Source organism: Malaya genurostris, chromosome 2, assembly GCF_030247185.1.
Source record: "Malaya genurostris strain Urasoe2022 chromosome 2, Malgen_1.1, whole genome shotgun sequence".
In the NCBI taxonomy this organism is placed as follows: domain Eukaryota; kingdom Metazoa; phylum Arthropoda; class Insecta; order Diptera; family Culicidae; genus Malaya; species Malaya genurostris.
The window spans coordinates 320,910,937-320,935,811 of NC_080571.1; the positions used below are offsets into that span (position 1 = coordinate 320,910,937).

At 38.1% G+C, this 24,875-nt stretch overlaps 1 protein-coding gene and 1 non-coding gene across 2 annotated transcripts in view; one reads left to right on the forward strand and one right to left on the reverse strand.

The window, feature by feature from the left end:
• The window catches only part of LOC131431283 (centaurin-gamma-1A), a 378,759-nt gene that overhangs the window by 130,075 nt on the left and 223,809 nt on the right, over window positions 1–24,875 (reverse strand). The gene's annotated exons all lie outside the window — the stretch shown is intronic.
• On the forward strand, window positions 3,378–3,450 carry Trnaa-agc (transfer RNA alanine (anticodon AGC)). Its single transcript has one exon. It is a non-coding gene; the product is annotated as a tRNA-Ala (tRNA).

A 24,875-nucleotide genomic window follows, 5' to 3' on the forward strand; every position in this document is an offset into this window, starting at 1 on the left:
TTTGGATAGAACCCCCTTACCCTTCGCAAACAAATGAAGACTTCTAAAAACGGCCCTGAAAACGACCTTATTAGAGGGTGATTTTTAGCTGGTATCTTTTTGACTACACTGTTTTTGACAGATCACGGCTGAATCGTGTCTTGTATCATTGTCAAACTTGTTCAGTTTAGTCTATAATTTTATTATGAATCGTCGATTGCTCTATAATTTAATCATAAATGGGTGCTGGCAAAGATAAAGGAAGATTAACTTTTTTATCGAAAAATTGTCTTCAGCGACGAAACTCATTTCTGGTTGAATGGATACGTCAACAAACAAAATTGTAGAGTGAAGACCAACCAGAAGCATAGCAAGTGCTACCAATGCATCCCAAAAAAGTTACTGTTTGTTGTGGATTATGAGCTGGTGGCATTATTCGTGAAATACCGGCGGTAAAAATCGTTTCTTTGGGCATCCTTCCCGGTATATTTTTTTGTTTGCCGTTCCACTAGTGACGAAGCTTTGGCATGCTCGACCACAGCTGCATATTACCTGTCAAACCAAATGTTTTGTTGCGAAGCATAGCATTTTTCTTCACCCTAAAATGCTTCGCAGTTCCATTGCGCGGCAGGTTTGTATTTATTCAATTTGCATACGTATGGATAATCACTGGAAAAATTTTTTGTTTAAAATCGTTAGTAGGAATTCATTCATTTTATAATTGACTTAAATATCTAAAGAAAAGAATTTTTATAATATAGGTAAGACCAGGGCTAAACCGTACTCTTTTTGGAAATTGAAAAACACATTTATTACAACTAGGTTTTTACCCAAGTCATCTCTACCGTTGTTTGGATTCAAAGTTTCAGGCACAGTTCCCAGTTTGTGGTTTGGAAATGTATGTATTATTTTTCGCACACAGTCACGCGGAACTGATTAACTCAAAAACCAATATTTCTGAAACCGCAGAGCTAAACCGAACTTATTATGGTGCAAATTAGACTGAATGCAAGAATATAATTGAGTCCCGAATCTCCAGTTAACTGACGTCTATCTATCCCATTAAAGCGCGTTTTTAAAATCAAACCAGGGATCGAAATTATAACAGGTTTATAAGATATTTAAGCTGTACGGTTTAACCACGTCTAGCCCCGGTCTCCCCTAAACAGTTCTTCAGTTTTGAACTCTGCATACGCGCTCGTTCGGTATCAATATCCGATTCCGATAGCGTTCCAAAGAGTCTCTAGAAATCTAGGATGGAAATAGGAGGTCTTATTGACAGTACATTTAATTTACTTACATTTTGTATTTTTTTGGTTCCAAAGTAACAACTTCACATAAAGCACACACACTTTTAGACAATAGTGGCTTAGCGATGTTGTTCAACTGCAGAGAAGCAATAGCGATTTTATATGAACTGTTTAAGCATTGGTAAGTCGAAAACAAAACGCAAGAAAAGATGGTAAGTTTCTCTAGATCTATGTTTCAGTTTCGGAATTAAAGATTCATGGGATTTTCTCGGAGATGTCGAAGACGATTTTAACAAGTTTAGACTCAATTCAAAGCTACTCTTGGATTATCTAATAAGATTCTGTTCCCTATGTGGGAGGCTCAAAACAACGTCCGATCTAGAGCGGGCGAAAGAAGAAGAAATACAACGTACCTGTATGAACTTTCGGCACACACTGAACAAAAGTTATGAAAGATTGATCTTCAATTCCTTAAATTTCGCAAAGAAAAAGTGCAGCAAGAAAATTTGAGCGCATTCAGAATCAAAACAAGGGTACCTGAATTGTTGAGATTGTCAGTTATAATTTAATCAACAGTTAATGGAAAAAAATTTTACATTCGTTTTTGTTTAAACAATAAAACTTACCCACATACAATTGCTTTTCCGTACCCGGATGACGCTAATTTGACACACAAAACCTCATCAATACCAACGGAAGTGGTGAATTGATTCTACATCATTAATCAGTTAGAACACTTGAAAACCCTCCTGCTAGAACAGCGAACAGCATCAGCTAAAAACAAATCAACCGATCTCTCCCTAAGCCTCCGACTCCGAGAAAATATGTGCCGTATCTTTCTATTCGCAGAGCACAATAAAAATGGCATACAAGATAAATGATAGAATTTGCGATGACAAATAGAAAAATTGTTTTCCACGCGCCAGCAACGGCGCGGCGTTCGACACCGGTACAAAGTGAGCGCCCTTCCGTAAGAGTTTTACAATGTTTTGCTAAAAATCAACCCGGCATTGAATTATTGATGCGTCGGCGAACGGTGCCAACTGGATTTCGCTAGAGTCGATCACCCCCTTCGGAAACCCGAGAATTTCCCGTTGAATAAATAACGAACGGAAGATTATACATTATGCATTCGCATGAGCTGCAGGTAAAAGTGCGACTTCGCGTCGCTGGACTTGCCGAAGATTACATCCATATAAGGTAACAGGCAGCAGCAGCAGCAGACAAACACAAACACAATCGATACCGGACGAACATCAAAGGACCACCGCCCACAACGATTATCAATAGACGCAGAGAGATCCTTTTTTTCCTCCGGCAAAGGCAATGACCAATGGAATGGGCGGTAGATGGTGGAAGCGCAAAACAAGAAAAAAAAACGCATTCCACTGTTGAATGACCGGTCACGAGCCAAGGAAAGGAGATCTCTTCTCCACACACAAAGGAGCGCAGGCAATAATTTCGGAGGCGTTCGGAAATTTATGGCGGTCATCACAGATGGGCCGTAAAGGACACGTTGGAACGATGGCACGTGTAGAAGATGACTGGCGCACAAGCTGCACCAGTTCTTTGTTTTTTTTTCTTTCACGGGGTTAGACGTCTTTTGACAATCTTGAAGCAAAACGAAAAAAAAAACGTCGGCGAAAGAAAAGAACCAGAGAAAATTAAGCAATTATGTTACGCTATCCAGATTCAGATCGCGAGAAAACAAAGGTGGCAAATGCGAGAATAGAGTAAGAGGGTGGGCAGCAGCCTTAGCGTCTGTAGGTAGTTGAGAGGTTTGCGTGTCTAAATTTAAAAGGACATAGATTTGAAGGTCAATCTGAGGATGATGGTAACCTGAAACGCAAAAAAAAATACACAAGCTGTCGTTCAGTGAACACACAAATATGAATCAAGTTTGTGTATTGTATTATTCTTGATCATTTAATAATAACAAGAAAGTATTCGCTATCTTGCTTTCAGATAAAAACAAGGTATCCTAAATCGATCGAATTAAATATAATTTTTTTGGAACTTACTTTATCGTCATGCATGCCTATGGAATTAGACTTGCTCAGCTGATACGCACAATCTATGTATTTAATAATTGCATCGTTTCCTTTTTTGTTTGAGGAACCACGCAAAAACCTTCACACTCGCATGAAAGGGGATGTAGCTCAGATGGTAGAGCGCTCGCTTAGCATGTGAGAGGTACGGGGATCGATGCCCCGCATCTCCAGTTTTTTTTTCAACTCTGCTGTAACCAATGTTCGACTGTAACCTTATTTCGACATGCCAAGTGGATAATAAGAACAGATTCCATCGATATCAATCAAGCATTGCAATGATTGGCTTGCTGTGACTAAAATAAAAAATCACCTCGAGTGATTACAGAAAGATGATGATTTATTTACTTATTTATTTGTAAAATCAACGACACTTTATCACGACGGAGACATTCGTGTTGGGAAAATGACTTAAATAGCAGATATGGCAAACCGTTTCCTAACGGTCTATTCCATTTATTTATTAGAACAGTTCATCAGGTCAGCCGCTCAACTTGAATATTGAAAAACTAACGTAACGTAGAAATTATATTTTTCTTTTACTATTTCTCATAATCACTGTGAAAAACCGACTTTAGAACCGAGGTCCGTAGAGCCGAGTATCGAGAGCGCAAATGTATTCATGTGTGAAAAATTAATTTCACTCTAATTCGTGGGTAACCGTTCTGTGCAAAGTGCACATGATTTATTTCAATTTTTTGTTACGTTTCGTCTTATAATCATCTATGCATTAGTGGATTACGATTATGATTGATCCACGAGGTGGAATTAGCAGTTCAAAATAATCTGCTGTTACACTGATGAGTCGAAGACTAAACGTAATAAAATATGAATTTCATTCTATTTTATCAGAGATGACTGAACTGATTTTAATAAACTTTCAAATGAAAGGTCTTATCGTGAACTATTATTTACTATTGAATTTTCTTCAGATTCTACTTCCGGTTTCGGAATCATACACAGAAAAAAATGAAATTTACACGACATGTAATTCAATGATACATTGAAATAAACATAAATTAAATAAAAACTTTGATTGAAAAGCATAATCGAAGTAAAACTAAATTAGAGTGCCTTGATTTTCAATGAAAAATTTTCAAAGTTTCGCTCTGAAAATTTTCTCGGGTCGCACCACGCATCCAGCCGAGTTTGTTTATTTTTTCTTTTTTTCATGAGTTGTTGTTTAGGGCGCGTACCACGTGTTCGTTTTACTCGGAGTCAGAGTAGCCCGCGTCTAGGTTCAAAAACGAAAACGGTATTAGATTCAAATAAAAGGTCTCTTGAGACCAAAGCCTGCTATTCAATTTTACTCGGATCGAACTTCCGGTTTGGAAGTAACGGGATAAAATGTGCAAAAAAATGAAGACAAAGTGCACTCGATTTTCTCAGATTTCTCCAACTCAGATTCAATATAGTTCCATAACCTGCTATTGACTTTCGTTTGGATCCGACTCCCTGATCCGGCGTTACGGGGTGAAATGTGCTAAATGAACTAAAAAGTGCACTCGATCTTCTCAAAGATCGCTCTTTCAATTTTAACAAACTTAGATGAAAATGAAAGATTTTACAACCCATAGAAGTCGGTGTATTTAAAAAAAGTGTTCTGTAAGTAGCTGAAACTTTATGTCTGCCTAGCGGTTTATGTTACATAACAGTTCAACATAAACTGTTATGTACTGACGAGTCGAAGACGAAACATAAAGTATAGAAATCGGTTATGTGGTTATACACAAAACAGGATAACCTCTAAATGACTATTTTTTGTTTTTTCCCAATTTTTCGCCTTTCCTATATAGAATGCCTATGCAATCACTGTGAAAACCGACTTTCATATACCATTCGACCCAGTTCGTCGAGTACGAAAAGTGTCTGTGTGTGTATGGATAAAAAATGTGCACTCGATTTTCTCGGAGATGCCCAAACTAATTTTGACAAACTTAGATTCAAATAAAGCCTCTTGAAACCAAAGCCTGCTATTCAATTTTACTCGGATCGAACTTCCGGTTCGGAAGTAACGAGAAAAAATGTGCAAAAAAATGAAAAAAAGTGCACTCGATGTTCTCAGAGACCGCATAACTAAATTTCTCCAACTATTACCGTTTTCGTTTATTGATCAGAGCAGCCCGAAAGCTGACCCAGAGTCGCCCAAACAACGTTTGATATGTTTGTTTTAGCAACCTACGGTCGCTCTAGATCGGACTCCAATCGCGTAGTTTCGCTCTGAAAATTTTCTCGGGTCGCACCACGCATCCATGCAAATTTGTTTATTTTTTCTTTTTTTCATGAGTTGTTGTTTAGGGTGCGTACAACGTGTTCGTTTTAATCGGAGTCATAGTCGTCCGCGTCTAGGTTCAAAAACGAAAATGGTATATGATTCAAATTGAAGGCCATATAGTTCCATTAACTGCTATTGACTTGCGTTTGGATCCGACTTCCAGATCCGGAGTTACGGGGTGAAATGTGCTAAATGAACTAAAAAGTGCACTCGATCTTCTCAAAGACCGCTTTTTCAATTTTAACAAACTCAGATTAAAATGAAAGGTTTTACAAACCCATATAAGTCTACCAAATTTCATCCTTCTTGCTCCGGAATTACAGGCTGAAAAGTATAAAAATCTCATTTCCTTTTGTAAACACAAGTTTCCATTGAAAAAAAAAATAGTCACGTGTATTCGCCCCAAATCCGACAAACATTTTTTCTGAACCGGAAACCCGACCAGCTCTACTTTGGAACAATTTGAAGTGTTTATCAAATACTTTACGTCTGCTTGACGGTTTTGGTTGTACTTCAAGTGGCGTGGTAATTTAGCATGATGATTAGTTGAAGACGAAGCATAGAATTAAAAAAAAAACAAAAACAACCATGAGCGCATAGTACAAACCGGTTACTACGGTTACCGGTAACCAATACCATAGATGAGCTTTGGGATGTTTGCGAAGTATCATCTTTTTAGTTGCGCAGAATTTTTGCAATTGGGCCATTTTTCGGTAAATTTAGAGGGTTCATATATTTTGGCACAAAATTCGCTCCGTTGGCTCGGTACCACTTGATCACATTTCGAGTGCAGTGGTAGGATGCTAAATCAACCAAAAACAGAGTTGATATTTTATGTTTCTTTGAGAATGGCAAAAGACATTCATTCGTGTAAATCAGATTCGTCCAGATAGTTTCTAATCTGTGCAAATTTGGATATATTCTCCGAAACATCTGACTTGGAAACGAAACATACTTGCCTAGGCAATTGACGAATGTCGGCCGTAGCGTAAGTTTTCTCATTCATTATGATGAAACACCTTTTGATTAGTAATTTCGTGTAAAATTTCCTGACGAGGGTTTTGTTAGTAATGTTTTACTTTTTATTCCGGTTAGCCTAATTATAACACAGCTTGCTCTATTGTTTTTTGCCGAAAATCTGGACTGGCATCTTGGACTTTTCAACGATATTCCGGAATGACAGGTAAATCGGCCTAAACCGTACAAAACTTTTGTGTCCTTTGATAAACCAGATAAAAATATTTTGTGAATTTAAATCTTTAAATCATGCACATATTTGGAGCAGGTTATTAAATATAAAGTTACTTTACAATTCAATATAACTTAATCGCAAACTAAGCGTTAATTGAAAGATACGGTTATATTAATTGTAAATTCAATGCAATTCGATTCAATGTTGCATTTATGAAAGTTTTCAATCAAAATTTCGATTCAACCATGTCTATTCCATGTTACTATTGATTTCTATGGCGTGTAAATTTCATTATTTCTTTCTGTGTAGAATACATTCTTAGGCACTCTTCCTTGAACTAGCCCTTAGATAAGTGATTCGAGTCATTCCAATATTTTACAAAAGATGGCGGCACCGGTCAACGGTCATGTAGAAATGTCAGATCACATGTATGACACATTGACATTGAATATTCTGAAATCTTGATTGGCATATTGCCGCAAAACTCAATTTTCGATAGCGACAAAAATTGAGAATGAAAAATTAAATCAAGAAATGGAAGATTCTTCAGAATTTCTCAAATCAGCAGCAGAGATTTGCAACGATTTTTTGTTCTTTGAGTAATATAAATATATATCAGAAATAAAACTGAGCTCGGAGGGTAAGAAAATAGTTTTTAAAGTGATTAATACTACTTTTTCTAGTGTGAACTACGATTAGACATGGAAAAAGTTAAATTTGATAAGTATCTAACGAAGAATACAGATTGAAAAAATGACATGCGAAAACAACTATGAAATGAAAACCACGAAAAAGTTACCGCAAAGACGGAATTCGATCCCGTAGCTAACTCTTATCCGGGGAAATTGTTTTACCAATTCAACTACACATGAAGCAACAGCCTAATTCACTAGAAGAACCGAGTATGCTTCACTATACTCGGGCGACACTTATAGTTCTATCTTTATGGCAACCCTTCCGCCAGCAATCACATACACGTTGCATTGCAAGTCTATCTTCACTCTGTTTTGCCGTCAGACGCTGATTAGAGATTTTGTGGGGGAAAAATATTAGTGAATCGACGTGTGTCTAGTAGCTCAAAAAGATGATTTTGAAACTGATCTTTCCGCTAGGTTGGATGTGACACAGAAACGTGATATGTAAGTGCCGAAAGATATTGAACAAAACACGTCAGGGAAGTAACTGCAGTATTATCGCTTCGTATGTTCATTATTGATTGCAAATTCGAAAATTATGAGAAATCTGAACCCAAAAGAATGTGTGTCAAAGCAAGCGAGCCGGTGAAATCAACGCCAAAGCGAAAGATTCACACAAAAATAGTCGTGCTTTGTACTAGAGATGGTCGGCATTCGACCCGTACCCGATTGAAAATACAAAATATACAAAAATAATACTTTACAAACTTGAATTTGACCTGAATTATGATCGTTTTCGGGTCGGATTTCGGGTTTGAATAATCGAAATCGGACTGACTATGAATTCAAATTTTTAGTTTCGAATCCTATCCGTACCCGTTTAAAAATAATAAAACGTCTCCCGAGTCCGACCCGAATCCGACCATTTTCTTTTGTCCGAATCCGAACCCGTCCAAACTATGAAACCAGACATAAGTCTGTAGATTTTCATCACGTCAACGTTCGGTCACACGCTACTTCTACGGTATTGTCTAACCCATCTCATAGTCTAGTCTTGGTTCCATCCGACAATCACTTGTTTTGATCAATGTAAACCATCTAACCGGAATACGCTTCACTGTAGTAAAAAAGCGAGAATGATTTGTTTGATAAATTTCCAATAGGATGGAAAACATTATGGTTTAGATGGACAATTCAGTAAGAAAAATCATATAATCATCATATAATCAAACAAGTAGTTTTCAGTTTCAGTAGTAACTCACACACATGCGAAGTTATCATTAAAATGTTTATCATTCAATTTATGGAATCAATATCGACCACAAGGCTCACTTCGGGTAATAAGATTAATGAATTTCTACATTCTACAATGGACACTTCTTTTTTCAACACCGTTTTTCGCTATTTTTCATCGGAGATCGTATCATTATAGTTAAACCGTTTCCATTTCAAAACGGGTATTTATCATTACAGGATCACGGAAGACTATTCCGACTTGCTGCCAAACGAAAACGATTTCGTTCACGTCCCTAATTCTCTCACACCGACTTAACTATCACAAAACTTTAAAAATACATCATTAACTTCAATTCCACATACGCGTGCGGCTTTGTTCTTCGCTCTCCGTGGAACAACTGATCGTGATTAATGAAGGATCAATCTGATGCAAAACCATAAAATCAGTTGGATATTGGTGTTGCAGTTTTGATTGACGACGGAGCGGTGCCATTTACGGGTTGACATGTGTACATCCCACTTCCCGTTCGACCCTGCCAAATGTGGCATACCAAACGCACCAGGTTTAGCTGTTATCGTCAATATTTAGTATAATTATTGAAATTTTTACGCTCATTCGCTTTGGGCTGAGCGCGACACGCGACACCGCAGATCAATGGCATTATAACGCAATAACGGCAATAACAAATTATCGATAAAACGCAGCCCGTTCCGGTTGTCATTTTGTGGCTTTTTAACAGTTTTTTTTCCCTTGGCTTGTTTTGGGTGGTTAATTGACTGCATTTCAATCATACAAATTCCAACCAACGGAAATGCCCAGGATGCAAACGGTCGATGCAAGGCGAGAGAAGAAAGGATTACGTAATACGACCTGCGTTAATTTGTTTTCGTGTTTAAGCTTCTACCTTTCGGTCGTCGTCGGTTGGATTCGGTACAGAAGAGGACGAACGTGACACGCGATGTGCGTCATATGGTGATTGTTGATGTTTGCCAGGCGATAATCCGACCGGTAAATGTGAGCACCGCCGTTTGGTAAGGATTAATCCATCATTTCGCGTGACTTTCTGGAGATAATCGAGTTTATAGAATTTCTTTCGTTAGTTTATTTATTAATCGGTTCTCACAAAAAACGGTTTTGGACTAAATTTGCATAAACGTTGTCATTTTTCAAATTTCGTCTTCGACTTTTTAGTGCACAGTAGATCAAATTTGACAGGTAGTGTAACTTAGTAGCTCAACTTGAACTGCAAACCACCACAGCTTTTGCCTTTCTCATAACGAAAGGTTATGCAATCACATTGAAAATCTATTCTTCAACCAAGGCCCGGAGGGCTAATTGTCATATTGTCATTCGATTCAGTTCGTCGAGATCATCAAATGTCTGTGTGTTGGTGTATGTATGTAATGCAAATGTGCATTCGACTTTCTCGGGCAGCCATCTCCGATTTCCATAAACTTAGAATGAAATGAAAAGTCTCATTGTTTCATAGCCTGCTATTGAACTTTATCCGTATCTGACTTCCGGTTCTGGAGTAACGAGATAAAATGTGCAAAATATGCATATAAGTGCACTCGATTCTCCCATAGACCGCCTAAAAAATTCCAATAACCGTTGCATTCAATGAATGTTCTTATAATTCCATAGTCGGGTAATAAATTTTGTCAAGATCCGATTTCCGATTCCGGAGTAACAAGGTGATGGTGCAAAAACATTTAGAAAATTGTTTTTGCACCATCACACGAATTTCTCGATCTCCTAAACTAAGCTATAATTAGTATGAAAGGTCCTGGTGTTCCATAAGTTGCTATGGAATTGTATCTGGATCCGGAAATATTATAACATGAAATTTAGTCCGGATCTCGAATAAGGGAGTAACTTGTGTATAAAATGGGTAGTTGAATTTCTCAAAAACCGCTTGACCGTTTAACGCAAGCTTTGATGAGAGGTCTTAGACTCGCATAGCCTGCACTTGAATTTGATCCAGATCCGAATAAAAATAAATGCTTGCACACTGCTGACTAAATTTTTGCCAATTTTGATTGAAATGAATGTCTCAGGCCATATAAAGACTGTCCCAGAAAGTATGGACGCAACCAAAAACCGCTTCCATTTCGCAATGGTTCAGAATCTGTCAATTTTTATGGCTGCGTCTTGTTGTTTACACTCTTCTCTAACCACTTGTGCAGTTGTTTATTCGTTTTCATTAGTTTGTTTCGAAATGCGTGGAAAAGCAAAAATGGAAGGAGTAAGTGAAAAAGCCGTGCGAAATGCAATCAGGAAGTTCAGTGAGGATAACATCTTTGAGGTCAAAAAACGGGTCGAAAAAAGGTCATGCTAACCCTCTGTTGGATAAACGTATACTGAAGGCGTTCGAGCAAAAGAATGAGGTTTCAGTTCGGGATGTGGCCAAAAAAGTGGGCACTTCGAAGTCAAATGTTCTTCGTGCTAAAGAACGTTTGAATCTTCGAACCTATAAGAAGCAGAAACAACCAAAACGTAGTACGAAACAAGAAGCATCGATCAGGCCGAGTGTTCGAAAGCTGTACAATACGATTGTTGCTGAAAATTTGAACTGCATAATCATGGACGACGAAACCTACGTGAAACACGATTACAAATCCTTGCCGGGACCACAATATTATACGGTGCGAGAAGGGCAAGTGTTAAACCAGTCCGAGACATCGATTGAAGTCGAAAAAATTGGTAAGAAAGCTATGGTCTGGCCAGCAATTTGTTGCTGCAGTAAGATTTCGAAACCCTTCATCACCACTGCTTCAATGAACAGCGAAATATACATCAAGGAATGTTTACAAAAACGACTTCTACCCATGATTCGAAGCCACAAGGATCCTGTTGTGTTCTGGTCAGATCTTGCTTCTTGCCACTACTCAACGGTAGAATGGAATACTACCAAAAATGTCACTTTCGTCCCAAAAGACATGAACCCACCAAATTGCCCACAACTTCGACCAATTGAGGAATTTTGGGCATTAACGAAGGCACATCTTAGGAAACATGTCTCGGCAGCCGAAACCATTCAACAGTTCGAAAAAAATTGGAAAAAAGTGTCAAAACTTGTCGCCAAGAAGTCTGTACGGAATTTAATGAGGAACGTTCGCAAGAAGGTGCGCCAGCTAGTCTACAATGGCTAAGTAGCAAATGTTGAGAATAATATTCTGTTGTTGTAGTCTAATATTATAAGTATATCGAATAAAATTTGAATATCTTACACTTGTGAATTATTTACAGCGAAATCAAAGTGCGTCCATACTTTCTGGGCCAGTCTTTAGCCTGCTATAAAATTTTATTCGAATCCGATTTCCAATTCCGGAGTAACGAAGTAAAATGTGTGAACAAATGGAAAAAATGCACTCGAGCTTCGCGGAACAATTTGTCTTATGGTCTCGCAGCCTGCAATTGAATTTGATCCAGATCCTACTTTCGGTTCCGGATTGACGGAGTAAAATGTTCAAAAGAATTAAAAAAATGCTCGCACACTGTTGAAAAATTTTTTGCCAACTTTGATTAAAATGAAATTTCTTAGGCCATATAGCCTGCTATGAAATTTTCATCCGAATCCTATTTCCAGTTCCAGAGTAACGGAGTTAAATGTTTAAACAAATGGAAAAAATGCAATCGGGCTTCGCGGAAATCGCTGAAATAATTTTCGCTTGCTAAGATTCGAATAAAAGGCCTTATAGTCCATTAGTCTTCTTTCGCATTTTATCTAGACTCGAATGAAAGGTCTTACGGTTCCATAGCCTTCTATTGAAATTTTATCCAGTCGGACCTTCAGTTCCGGTTTGAAGTGATGACACGCGATGCACAAGAATAAAAAAGTGCACTCGATTTTCTCGGACATCGCTGAACCGATTTTTGCAAATTTTAATTAGAATGTAAAGTCTTATGGTCACATATGAAGTTTTCTCCGGATCCGACCTTCGGTTCCGAATTGATGCGATAAAATATGCAGAAGAATGGAAAAGTGCACTCGGTTTTCTCGCACATTGCTGAACCAACTTTTGCAAACTTTCAATAGAATGCAACGTCTTATGGTCACAAAACCATAGGCTGTGAAATTTTATCTGAATCCGACTTCCGGATCCGAATTAATGGGGTAAAGAGTGATTGAAACTAGAAATGGGCAATTCGTTCGCGAACGGTTCAAAAGAAATAGTTCTTTTTAAAGAATGAATGACCAATAGTTCTTTTTTTGAGAACGGTAGTTCTTCAGTTCAAAGTCGTGGACCTTTTTTTTGCTCTCTCAATCTTTTTCGAGAGCGGCAGACTCCAAAGAGAGCGGAGCCTCGGTTAGTCTTTCAACAAGCAAACTAACTATGGAAAGAACGAACGAGCGACTCTCGAGAACTAGTTCTTTTAATAGAACTCTGCACCACTGAACGGATCTTTTAAATGAACTGTTTTGCCCATCTCTAATTGAAACCTTTAGCCTTAATTTAGAATGACGATGCAAAATACGTAGAAAATTCTTAAAACTGAGCCAATTGGTCTTGTTGGTAGATGGTCAAACAAGTTTATTTGGTTATTCCGAAAATAGTGAACAAAAAATCTAAAAAAAAAGCGTGAGAAAGGTATTATTACATCACTGGAAAAATGAAAACAGGTTTAAGACATCGGACAAAGTTTTTGTTTTTGACTTTTTCATATCTAAAGGTGGTGAATTATGAGGGCTTCACTGTGAGAAACGATTTTGGAAACCCGGCCCGGATTGTTATATACCATTCGACTCAGTTCGTCGAGCTCAGCAAATGTCTGTATGTAGAGAGTGCCTGTATGTATGTAACATTTTTGTGCACTCATTTTATCAGAGATGACTGAACCGATTTTCATAAACGTAGATTGAAATGAAGTGTCTCATGGTCTTATATAAAGTTCCTAAATTTTATCGAAATCCGACTTTCGGTTCCGGAATTATAAGGTGATACGAGCACAAAACAATGAAAATATGTGCACGAAATTTTCTATGTAGTGATGAAACCGACTTTCATAAACTGAGATTCAAACGAAAAATCTAACAAAAATTTCATTCGAATCCAACTTCCGGTTTGGGAACAACAGGATGTTATGTGCAAAACGAAAATGAAAGTTTGTGCAATAACTTTTCTTAGAAAAGGCTCAGCCGATTTCAACAAACTTAGGTTCAAACGAAAGGTATTAAAATGCCTTGCAAAATTCCTTAATTTGATCTTGATCCGACTTCCGGTTTCGAAATAACGGGGTAATTAATGTAAAAATATTAGCTTTTAGTGTGATTTTCATAAATGATCAATTAAAGAGTTGCAATTTTCTTGAAAATTTCTCATATATTTCTCTAGATCGTAAATATTGTTGGCATTTATCTAAATAATCCCATTTCATTCCTACCGGTTCTGTATTTTCGGTTTCAAAAGTACCGGAAATAGAAGTCATATGTTCCCAACCGGAGCTCACTACGATTTCTCAGAGATGGCTGAGCCGATTTTCGTAAACTTAGATTTGAATGAAAGGTATTATGATCATATACAAAATTCGTGAATTTTTTTCGGTTCCGACTTCCGGTTCTGGAACTACAAGGTGATGGGAGCTAAAACTTTTGAACCGTTGTTTAAAAGCGACGAAGCGAAAAACGGATTTTTTTTTCGAAATTTGACGAATTCGACAAATCGAATAGGTTAAGTTATTTTCTGTCCAAATGAACTTTGTTTTTTTTCCGTAATACACCACTAGATAGATTAAAACAGGTTTTGCCTTTCTCATATAGAAAGGTTATGCAATCACTTGAAAAACCGACTAGTGAAAATTGGCCCGGAGGGCCAAGTGTCATATACCATTCGACTCAGTTCATCGAGCTGAGCAATGTCTGTGTGTGTGTGTGTGTGTGTGTGTGTGTGTGTGTGTGTGTGTGTGTGTGTGTGTGTGTGTGTGTGTGTGTGTGTGTGTGTGTGTGTGTATGTGTGTGTGTGTATGTGTCAAATAATCTCACTAGGTTTTCTCGGAGATGGCTGAACCGATTTTGACAAACTTGGATTCAAATGAAAGGTCTCGTGGTCCCATACGGAAGTCCTGAATTTCATCCGGATCCGACTTCCGGTTCCGGAATTATAGGGTAAAGTGAGTTCAATATTGTACACCGTCACTTAAACCGGCGAAACAAAAAACGTAAAAATATTTCTAAACTGGTCTCAAAACCACACAAATCGAAATTCATTATCAGTAGGCAACTAAACAAACCGATTCCGGCTATCCTGTTTCCCGGTATCCGGTTCCGGAAGTACCGGAAATAGTAGTCATATATACCAAAGTAGATCTCACTCACTTTTCTCAGCGATGGTTTGACCGATTTCCACAAACTTAGATTCAAATGAAAGGTCTCGTGGTCCCATACGGAATTCCTGAATTTCATCCGGATCCGACTTCCGTTTCCGGAATTATGGGGTAAAGTGTGTTCAATATTGTACACCGTCACTTAAACCGGCGAAACAAAACACGTAAAAAATTTTCTAAACTGCTCTCAAAACCACACAAATCGAAAGTCATTATCAGTAAGCAACTAAACAAACCGATTCCGGCTATCCTGGTTCCCGGTATCCGGTTCCGGAAGTGCCGGAAATAGTAGTCATATATACCAAAGTAGATCTCACTCACTTTTCTCAGCGATGGTTTGACCGATTTCCACAAACTTAGATTCAAATGAAAGGTCTCGTGGTCCCATACGGAATTCCTGAATTTCATCCGGATCCGACTTCCGGTTCCGGAATTATAGGGTAAAGTGTGTTCAATATTGTACACCGTCACTTAAAATATTTTCGGATACAACAAACATTTAAATCGTAATTTAGAGTGCGTACTAGAAGAGTTTGTGTGTCATGTTAGTTGGTGGTCGGTTCTTTGGTTTGTGGAAATGTGGATGACTCACGCAATCAAAGCATTGTTTTATTCTGTATGTTATACTAGTTAATGCACAAACAATCTCTTGGTTTGTTTCAAAAATCGAAGAGATAAATTTTGAATGGAATACCACAATATTATATGTACATGAGAAAGGCATCATTACACCACTAGGTGGATTAAAACAGGTTTTTATGTAGGGGTGTCAGTTCGAAATAGGGAAAAAACGTACAAACTGTGATCAGGTTATTTATTTATTTACTATCATCGGACATTACAGTCTAAACGATATGAGTAGGAAAAAGCCCGTTTGAGTGTACCAAAACATTTCAACGGCACTATTCTCAAAGAGGCATAAAAACCACTATCTTTTCCAATACACTAAAATTTACACATAATACATACAAAATTGTTGTTGTTGATAAATAAGTAAAACTATACAAACATCATACGTTAATCATACAAACACCAATAAATAGTATACATATATATCACAGTAATTGTAGTCTTCGTATAGAGGATGCAAATTTTTTTGATGAATCGCCAAACTGCTCGTGAAAAAGTACGTATCATTGAAGAGACTGGTTCGTGATACCCATAGCTCGTCCGATGAAACCTCGTTGATAATAACGACACATCGCGGGTTCTTCTAGTGGCTCGAAAATCCAAACGGGATAGTAGTTCAGGTCCATCAATTTCACCATTCAGAATTTTCGCAACTGTAAAGGCTTGTTGAATACGACGACGACGACGTTACAATGATTCAAGATTTAATAGCTGACAACGATCTTGATATGGCGGTAGGTTCTACTGGGTCACGCCAAGGTAGATTTCTGAGAGCTAATCGTATGAATCTTTTCTGAACTCTTTCTAGTTTTAGGCACCAAGTTAACTGATACGGATTCCAAACTGGCAATGAAAACTCAAGAATTGGCCGAACTAAGGAGCAATAAAGAGATTTTAGGCAATATGGATTCGTAAAGTCACGGGATATTTTAGATATGAATCCCAGTTGTTGATTCGCTTTTTTAGTTATATGAGCCATGTGGGAGCTAAAGCTCAGTTTGTGGTCCAATTTAATGCCAAAATCACTGATTTCATTGACTCTACGTAACGGTATACCATCAATGCTGTAACTGAAGATGATCGGATCGTTCTTCCGATGAAAAGTCATTACGGCGCATTTAGCGATGCTAATAGTCAGCTGATTTGCTCGACACCAATCCACGAAGCTATTCAATGGTGTTTGCAATCGAACGCAGTCTTCGGTCGAATTTACTGCCAAATAGAGTTTGAGATCGTCAGCAAATATTAGTTTACATCCAGTACCCAAAACGGAAGCTACATCATTAAAAAAGAGTATGAAAAGCAGGAGGCCCAGATTACTACCCTGAGGTACTCCTGATATATTGGTAAATGCGGATGATTCGCAAGAACCCAGCTTTACACGAATGATTCTGTGGGTAAGGTAAGACCGTAACCAAGTAGTTAGCTTGTGTGTGGCTCCGAGCAGATAGAATTTGCGAAGAAGAACTTTATGGTCGATACGATCGAAGGCTGCTTTCAGGTCAGTGTATATAAGGTTCTGATCGTTTGCAGCTTAACCAATTTTGAACAGATTTTCGAAATCATTACACTTACGCATTACATTTCTACGCATCATTTCGAATAGATAAAACTGTATATTGAAGATAATTGATAGTCGAAATTTAAATTAATAACGAACAATGTCTAATTTTCCTTGTTCTTCAAGCCCCTTCACAAAAAGAGAATTCGTAATGCCGTAGAGAAGGTTTCTATGCACATCAGCATTTTGACCATTTTGGGATTTATTTTGAGTGCCGTGCGCCTCGTGCAAAAGACAATTTGATCAAAATCCAGGTGTTTCTACGTAGCTGAGGAAAACGCAGGCTGGATGATCGTGATCAGCACTTTTCATCATAAACACTAACAAACTAAACGGTCCTTTTCAGAGCATCCAAAATTCTTTAAAAAAAATTTCCGTTATGATATTTCGCCTAGATACAAATAAGTCATACGAAACACTGAAAAACTACTGTCAAAAATATTTGAAACAAATTTTAATAGTGATTTTAACCACAGTTGCGTAGTCCTACGTCAACAGTTCGAACTATCCCTTAGGGTTGTCCTTTGCAGTTCTGTTTTTTCACATTGGCAATGGGTACAATATCCCAAACCCCTACCGATATGCCTTAGATATCAATTATTGTTGGACTTGCAAAACGAGTGCAATTAAATGCATGCACGTGCAAGTCCGTCACTATCAAACTAGGATATGGTTCGGTCCGCAAATCCAACGCTCATAAAATGCCCTATTAGTTATTGGCATCCCCCGATTTAGCACATACCAAATCCGTCGAAAATTTAGAATGATGGATAAGACGCTCGACTGGCGGGATCATGTGAGCGCATTTATTTTAGGGAACATAAAAACGACCAGGCCGGATTCGCATTGCGTGGCCTTCCGTGGTGTATCAAACTGTAATTTAGTACAAATATTTACGACGCATTGCACCCCGGCTGTTACCATCAGCTCTGTTTGCTCGCTTCCAGATTTGGTGTGCGTTTGTTGAATGTAATGAACTATAATTTTATGGGAGCGCGATCGTAAATTTTCGGCGTTATTTATTTGTTGAACGTGCGAACTGGACGCGTGCCATCGTCAGTTGTTTTTGCCGAGGTTCAGCAAGCGTGACATCATTCCAACTAATAATGAAATTTCGGGAACTGTGCGAAATCCACCCGATAACTGATCTAATTTCGACATCTGCTACTATATTTTGCGGAAAGAGGATTATCAAGCTGTCTGAAACTATCAGCAGTGAAACCAGTAATTTTCTACTCAACCGCAGGCATTATTCAACCAGCACAGTTCGCTATTCAACAAAAAAAAAATACAGAACTGATCAAAACCGCAAATGTTATGTAAAGCTAACACACTGGTCACGATTTGTTAGGTCAAACCACACTACGTCAAAACGGGCGGTTAGGCCAAATTCAATACTCACACATCACTCCATTCCGGCCTAGATCCAATATCTAATAGTTACCGGTTGGCTAAATACTGTCCTGCGGGTATTGTTTTGATGTTATCCTACCAGCTAACTGCCAAAACATTAATGAGACTGTCCACTTTTTTCTCTCCCGATACCGAGCAGATTTCGATAATCCCTGCTGCTTTTACCAACTGGTCACTTTCTCTCTGCCTTCCCCCTTCCTGAATAGCACTTTGCCTTCAAGCGAAATCGACGCAGCATCATCACGGCAAATCAAAACATTATAGGCGCTGGACACTGATGGTGTTATTGCATCATGCAGAGTAAATCTCACAGCATGGAGCCTTCATCTCAACGCCCAAATAATTTCCACATTTCGCTCATTCATGCATGCTACTAACTGATATGCGTATGGCAGGTGATGGCTTCATAGGAAGCTCAATTTACGTGTCTATGAAACTCCGACACTTGGAATAATCACTTTATAGGCATGATTTCAATTATAACATTTTTTCGGGTTCTGGTTACCCTATATTTTCTATTAGTGCAGCTTGATTATGTTCTTTAATAATTCTTTGCTAACGCACTGATTAAACGCCTTAAGGTAAATCGTATTTCTCCATAAATCAGATCACGTATACAGAACGTGGATTGAAAAGTTTTTTGAAATTTGAAGTGGTTGAAAGGTTACATGTGCTAGATAATATCATGAAAACAATTCAATTTTTTCTCTTCAAATTGCAGCATCTTCAGCATATTTGCATCTTCAAATTGAACTAAGAGACTTAGGATTGCTTCCTTAGATTTTGAATTTGAAGCATTCAAAAAAAAAATCATGTCAGCAGTGGAGCACCTCTTTTTATATGTGTTTCTGTTGATCGGTGTATCTCTGAAAATATTCTTCACTATTTCTGACTTGAGAAAATTTCTAAAGATTGTTTGAATGTATTCAAAAGAGATATAAATTATAACAAATACTTTGTTTGAACAATTTTTCGAAAAAAATTGTCTAAAACGATCATTACACAAGCAGTTAATCATTGTTTGATGTCATCGGGAACATAAGAATATAATGTTATCTGAGCTTACTACGCTACTATTTTGTACAAAACACTCATTTGCTAATTTGATTCAATACTGAAACGCTATGCTCACTATTGCTGTTCAGTATTGATTCACTTTTACTCTGCATAGAAGAAAATGTTTATAAAGGGTGATTTTTTAAGAGCTTGAGAACTTTTTTAAACAATAAAACGCATAAAATTTGCAAAATCTCATCGGTTCTTTATTTTAAACGTTAGATTGGTACATGACATTTACTTTTTGAAGATAATTTCATTTAAATGTTGACCGCGGCTGCGTCTTAGGTGGTCCATTCGTAAAGTCCAATTTTGGGCAACTTTTTCGAGCATTTCGGCCGGAATAGCCCGAATTTCTTCGGAAATGTTGTCTTCCAAAGCTGGAATAGTTACTGGCTTATTTCTGTAGACTTTAGACTTGACGTAGCCCCACAAAAAATAGTCTAAAGGCGTCAAATCGCATGATCTTGGTGGCCAACTTACCGGTCCATTTCTTGAGATGAATTGTTCTCCGAAGTTTTCCCTCAAAATGGCCATAGAATCGCGAGCTGTGTGGCATGTAGCGCCATCTTGTTGAAACCACATGTCAACCAAGTTCAGTTCTTCCATTTTTGGCAACAAAAAGTTTGTTAGCATCGAACGATAGCGATCGTCATTCACTGTAACGTTGCGTCCAACAGCATCTTTGAAAAAATACGGTCCAATGATTCCACCAGCGTACAAACCACACCAAACAGTGCATTTTTCGGGATGCATGGGCAGTTCTTGAACGGCTTCTGGTTGCTCTTCACTCCAAATGCGGCAATTTTGCTTATTTACGTAGCCATTCAACCAGAAATGAGCCTCATCGCTGAACAAAATTTGTCGATAAAAAAGCGGATTTTCCGAATGGACCACCTAAGACGCAGCCGCGGTCAACATTTAAATGAAATTATCTTCAAAAAGTAAATGTCATGTACCAATCTAACGTTTAAAATAAAGAACCGATGAGATTTTGCAAATTTTATGCGTTTTATTGTTTAAAAAAGTTCTCAAGCTCTTAAAAAATCACCTTTACTTGATTGGTTCATTTATTGTGTCAAAGTCGTGTCAAAGTGTGATCAAAACGATTAGATTACACTCAGGTCTTTTTTATGCGAGGGATATGCACTGTAAAAAAATCGCAAAATCCACATAACTTTGAAAAATCGCATGAAAAACTAAGAAAATTGTCGGCTGATGTTTCAAAAATGTATAAAACGTCTTGATCTGGTGTCATCTAGAAAAAAAATTGCTCTTCGAAAATTTCCTAAATCTTGGAGAGTCGATTTAAAAAAAATCTCTAGGTTTCGTGATAAGACGATACAAGAAAACCGCATATTTTCAAAACCTCACATTAAACAGCTGCATACTTCGAAAAATGCTCACAAAAAAGTCGCATAAAAACCGTATAAAAATTGCATTAAAAAGACTGGTGTCGACTGGATACTACTACCTTCTGTGGTAATATCAAAATGAAAGGCTGTGAAAAGATTTGCAGCTGTATACCCAGCTGATGAGGTGAGATTAGATGAGCACTAAGTTTAGTACTTTATGATCAAAAAAGAACCGGAATTTTATAAAAAAACGCAAAATTTCAATTTTTAATAAATTTCTTTATTATCGCCTTCGAAGTAGTGCGGCAATAGATGCATGCCAACGCTTGATCCAATTTTCCATACAAGTTTTATAGGTCGCCGAAGGTATGGCCTTTAGTTCACGCAGCGAATTCTCTTTTATGGTCTCTATGGTCTCAAAACGCGTTCCCCGCAATGGCAATTTGAGTCTGGGGAAGAGGAAAAAGTCACACAGGGCCATATCTGGAGAGTACGGTGCTTGGTTGATGATATTGATTGAGTTTTTGGCCAAAAACTGCGACACAACCAACGCTGTTTTTGAATGAAATTCAGCTTTTTTGGCACCAGCCGAGAAGCGACGCGTTTCAAACCCAAAACATCAGTTTAAATGTGTTCGGCTGATCCATAAGAGATGCCCAACAACACAGCAATCTCTCTAATCGCTTGCACGACCACCTTTGAAGCGTTTATACCACTCGTATGCCTGTGTTTTTCCTAGACACGATTCACCAAAGGCCTTTTCTAACATTTTCTAACGTTTCGGAATACTTGAATCCATTTGCAACACAAAATTTGATGCACGCACGGTGTGCTAAATTTTCATCCATTATAAAATCGCTACACGAAAATTTTTCAACTTCTTTGTATAGACGCCAAACAAAAACGAATCGTACGATATGCGTCAAAATTTGACAGAATGTGTATAAAAGTGTTGCCAACGTTGAGAGAATAAAAGTTTACCGATTTGACAAGCGCGGGAATTTTCAAATGAAAATTCCGGTTCTTTTTTGATCATAAGGTAGGTGCCACGATCCGTTTCTTATACTAAATAACTTTCTAGATTGGTACTCGAATAAGGAATGTATCGATAAGTAGTTAGCAACATTCAAACAGTTATTACTCTGAAATGGCTTAATTTTTTGCAGCATGTTTTGCGGTGACATGTTTGTTTACATGTCAATAACAGCTGCGCAATCGATTGGTTTCGGTACGGTTTATCGTTTCAATGATGAGTCGAATAGATCCGGAAACGCGAAAGAAAATTCTGCACACTCAGTGCTCAGAAAGTGGTGTCACGTACCGTTGCAAAACGGGTGAAAGTGCACCACACCAGTGTCAAAAATATTATCGAGAAGTTCGGTAAGACCCTTTTACATGAAGGATTTGCCCCGATCCGGTAGGAAAACGGGTCCCAGCCAGCCCGGCCGGGACTTAAAAGTGGTTGAGTACATCAGAAAACCCATCGGCGTCGACGCGGGATTTGGCCAAGCAGTTCAACACCAGCATTGGGATGATTCAACGGATCAAAGTTCGGAACTCCCTGAAAACGTACAAGAAACAAAAGGTGCCGAAAAAATCCCTGGTACAGCAAGTTCAGGCCAAAATAAGAGCACGAAAACTGTATAACCGGATTCTACAGAATAAATTCGGATGCATCCTGATCGACGACAAAACGGACGGCGCTGTCCGGACCGCAATATTATACGAAATCGGTGTACCAGGACCTGGACGACGCTGACACCACGGTGGCGATGAAAAAGTTTGGGCAGAAGGTGTTAGTCTGGCAAGCAATTTGTACCTGTGGTTTGCGGTCGTCGATTTTCTTCACGAAGGGCACAATTAACGCCAAGGTGTACGAGGAAGAATGTTTGAAGAAGAGAATGCTGCCACTGTACAGAAAGCATTAGGCTCCACCTCTCTTCTGGCCGGATTTGGCTTCAGCCTACTGCGCCAACTCCGTTCTACAGTGGTTGTCAAAAAATAATGTACAATTCGTGGGAAAGGACATCAACCCACCGAACTACCCGGATCTTCGGCCAATTCAAAGGTATTGGGCAATTGTCAAGCGGCACTTTCGGAAGGAAGGTACAGTGTCCCAAAACATGCAGGAGTTCAAAAAAAAATTGGACAGCTGCCACCAGGAAAGTCACAAAAGTAAATGTGCGGAATTTAATAAAGAATGTCAAGTCCAAAGTGCGAGCGTTTCCCAGAAACTAGGATTTTCTTCAAAATAATCAGTGAAATGCATAAAAATGTAATTTTTCTACAATATATCGAAAACTGATGTCAAAATATGTTTTTTTTTCGCTTTTTTATTCAATAATCAATGTTGCTAACTACTTTTCGATACACACAATCATTCACATCCTTATTCCCAAAACTTAATTTTTGTTTTTTTTCGTGGCACCTTGTGGGTCACATGCCTATTACTGTTTAGATTTCAAATGCTTTCTTTTTTGTCTCTTACACAAGTAAAACTCGAAAAATTACTTTCGGGCGAGCACCTGGAAATAAATTTACAGTGTTGTCATACATACGTTACAAAAAAACCCATCTAAGGCAGAACTTTTCTCTATTACCCAATGAAAAGACAGACTGAAATTATGACTGATAAAATAAAATAAAAAATATAAAAGAAAACGAAATCCAAAAACTGACGTCAAAAGTTCTCAGAGGCAGTTACAAATCGTTCTGGGAAATCGCTCTGCCAACTGAACTACTGTGGATGTGATGATACACAACTCAGAAGACTTTTCGGTAGCAAAGGAACTTGGTATTTGATCTGACTGTTCACGGCCGGTTTAGTTCACATTTTAGTAGACCCCCTGTGGTATAATTTCGCACACAAAAACTTATTGCATATCTCTTTAATTCGCCGGTTGAGCAATTGTGTGTTAGATTTATTGTGGCTCTACCCAATGTTTGATCGATAGGATCTTGAAAGAACAATTACTTTCTACCGCGTTAACTGTAAAATGATGATTCGATTGTCGGAGAATTTTAAAATTTTTTTCTACTTGGTCGACAGTAGAACGAATATTTTATTCGAAATGGGCATTCGACCAGAAAAGTTTGGGAAACCCTGACTTTATGAACAAAATGATTTAGATCAGGCAAATTTTTATGGGAGATGATTTATTGCTCATGAATTCTCCTCACAAAATCATCAGTAATAGGCATGATCTCATTAGAACACATTTTCTGTTTCATGATTTCTCAATCATGGTACCGGCAATGGATTTATACCCGTGTATGGATTCGACAGTAGTTGGGGTTGGAACTGGGTTAGTTGTGGCTTCAAGCGAAATTCACATGAATATGTGAGAATGTGTCACCCAAACCGAAGTAAGTAAGGAGTGTATCGAAAATAAGCTATCCACAAATTTTCCTTCAAATTATGATAAAAAACGATATTTTATTCAAACTAAAAATTGATCCAACTTGAGCATAATGAAAACCGGACGAAATTTAAGTTATTCCTTCATGAATTTTCGAGCTTTTAATCGAACGCTCTTCATCAAGTTCCGGACAAGTGTAGCATCGCATTTTTTGGACGCATGAGCCCAATTTTTTTAAGTCCTGCATGTTCCCAGCTGCCTTACCAATCTTCTTGAAAACCCTCTTCACGATTGCCCAGTTACGTTCGATGGGTCGAAGCTGAGGGCAATTTGGTGGATTGATATTTTTCTCAACCAAATTTATACCCTTTTCCGCAAGCCAATTGAAAGTGGCTTTTGCATAGTGAGCCGACGATAAATCCGGCCAAAACAGTGGAGGTGTAGTATGCTTCTTATATAAAGGCAGGAATCTCTTCTAGAGACACTCAGATCGATAGATTTCTGTTTTAATAGATCCGGTAGTGTGAAAAATGGTTGACTTCAAACCACAGGAACATATTG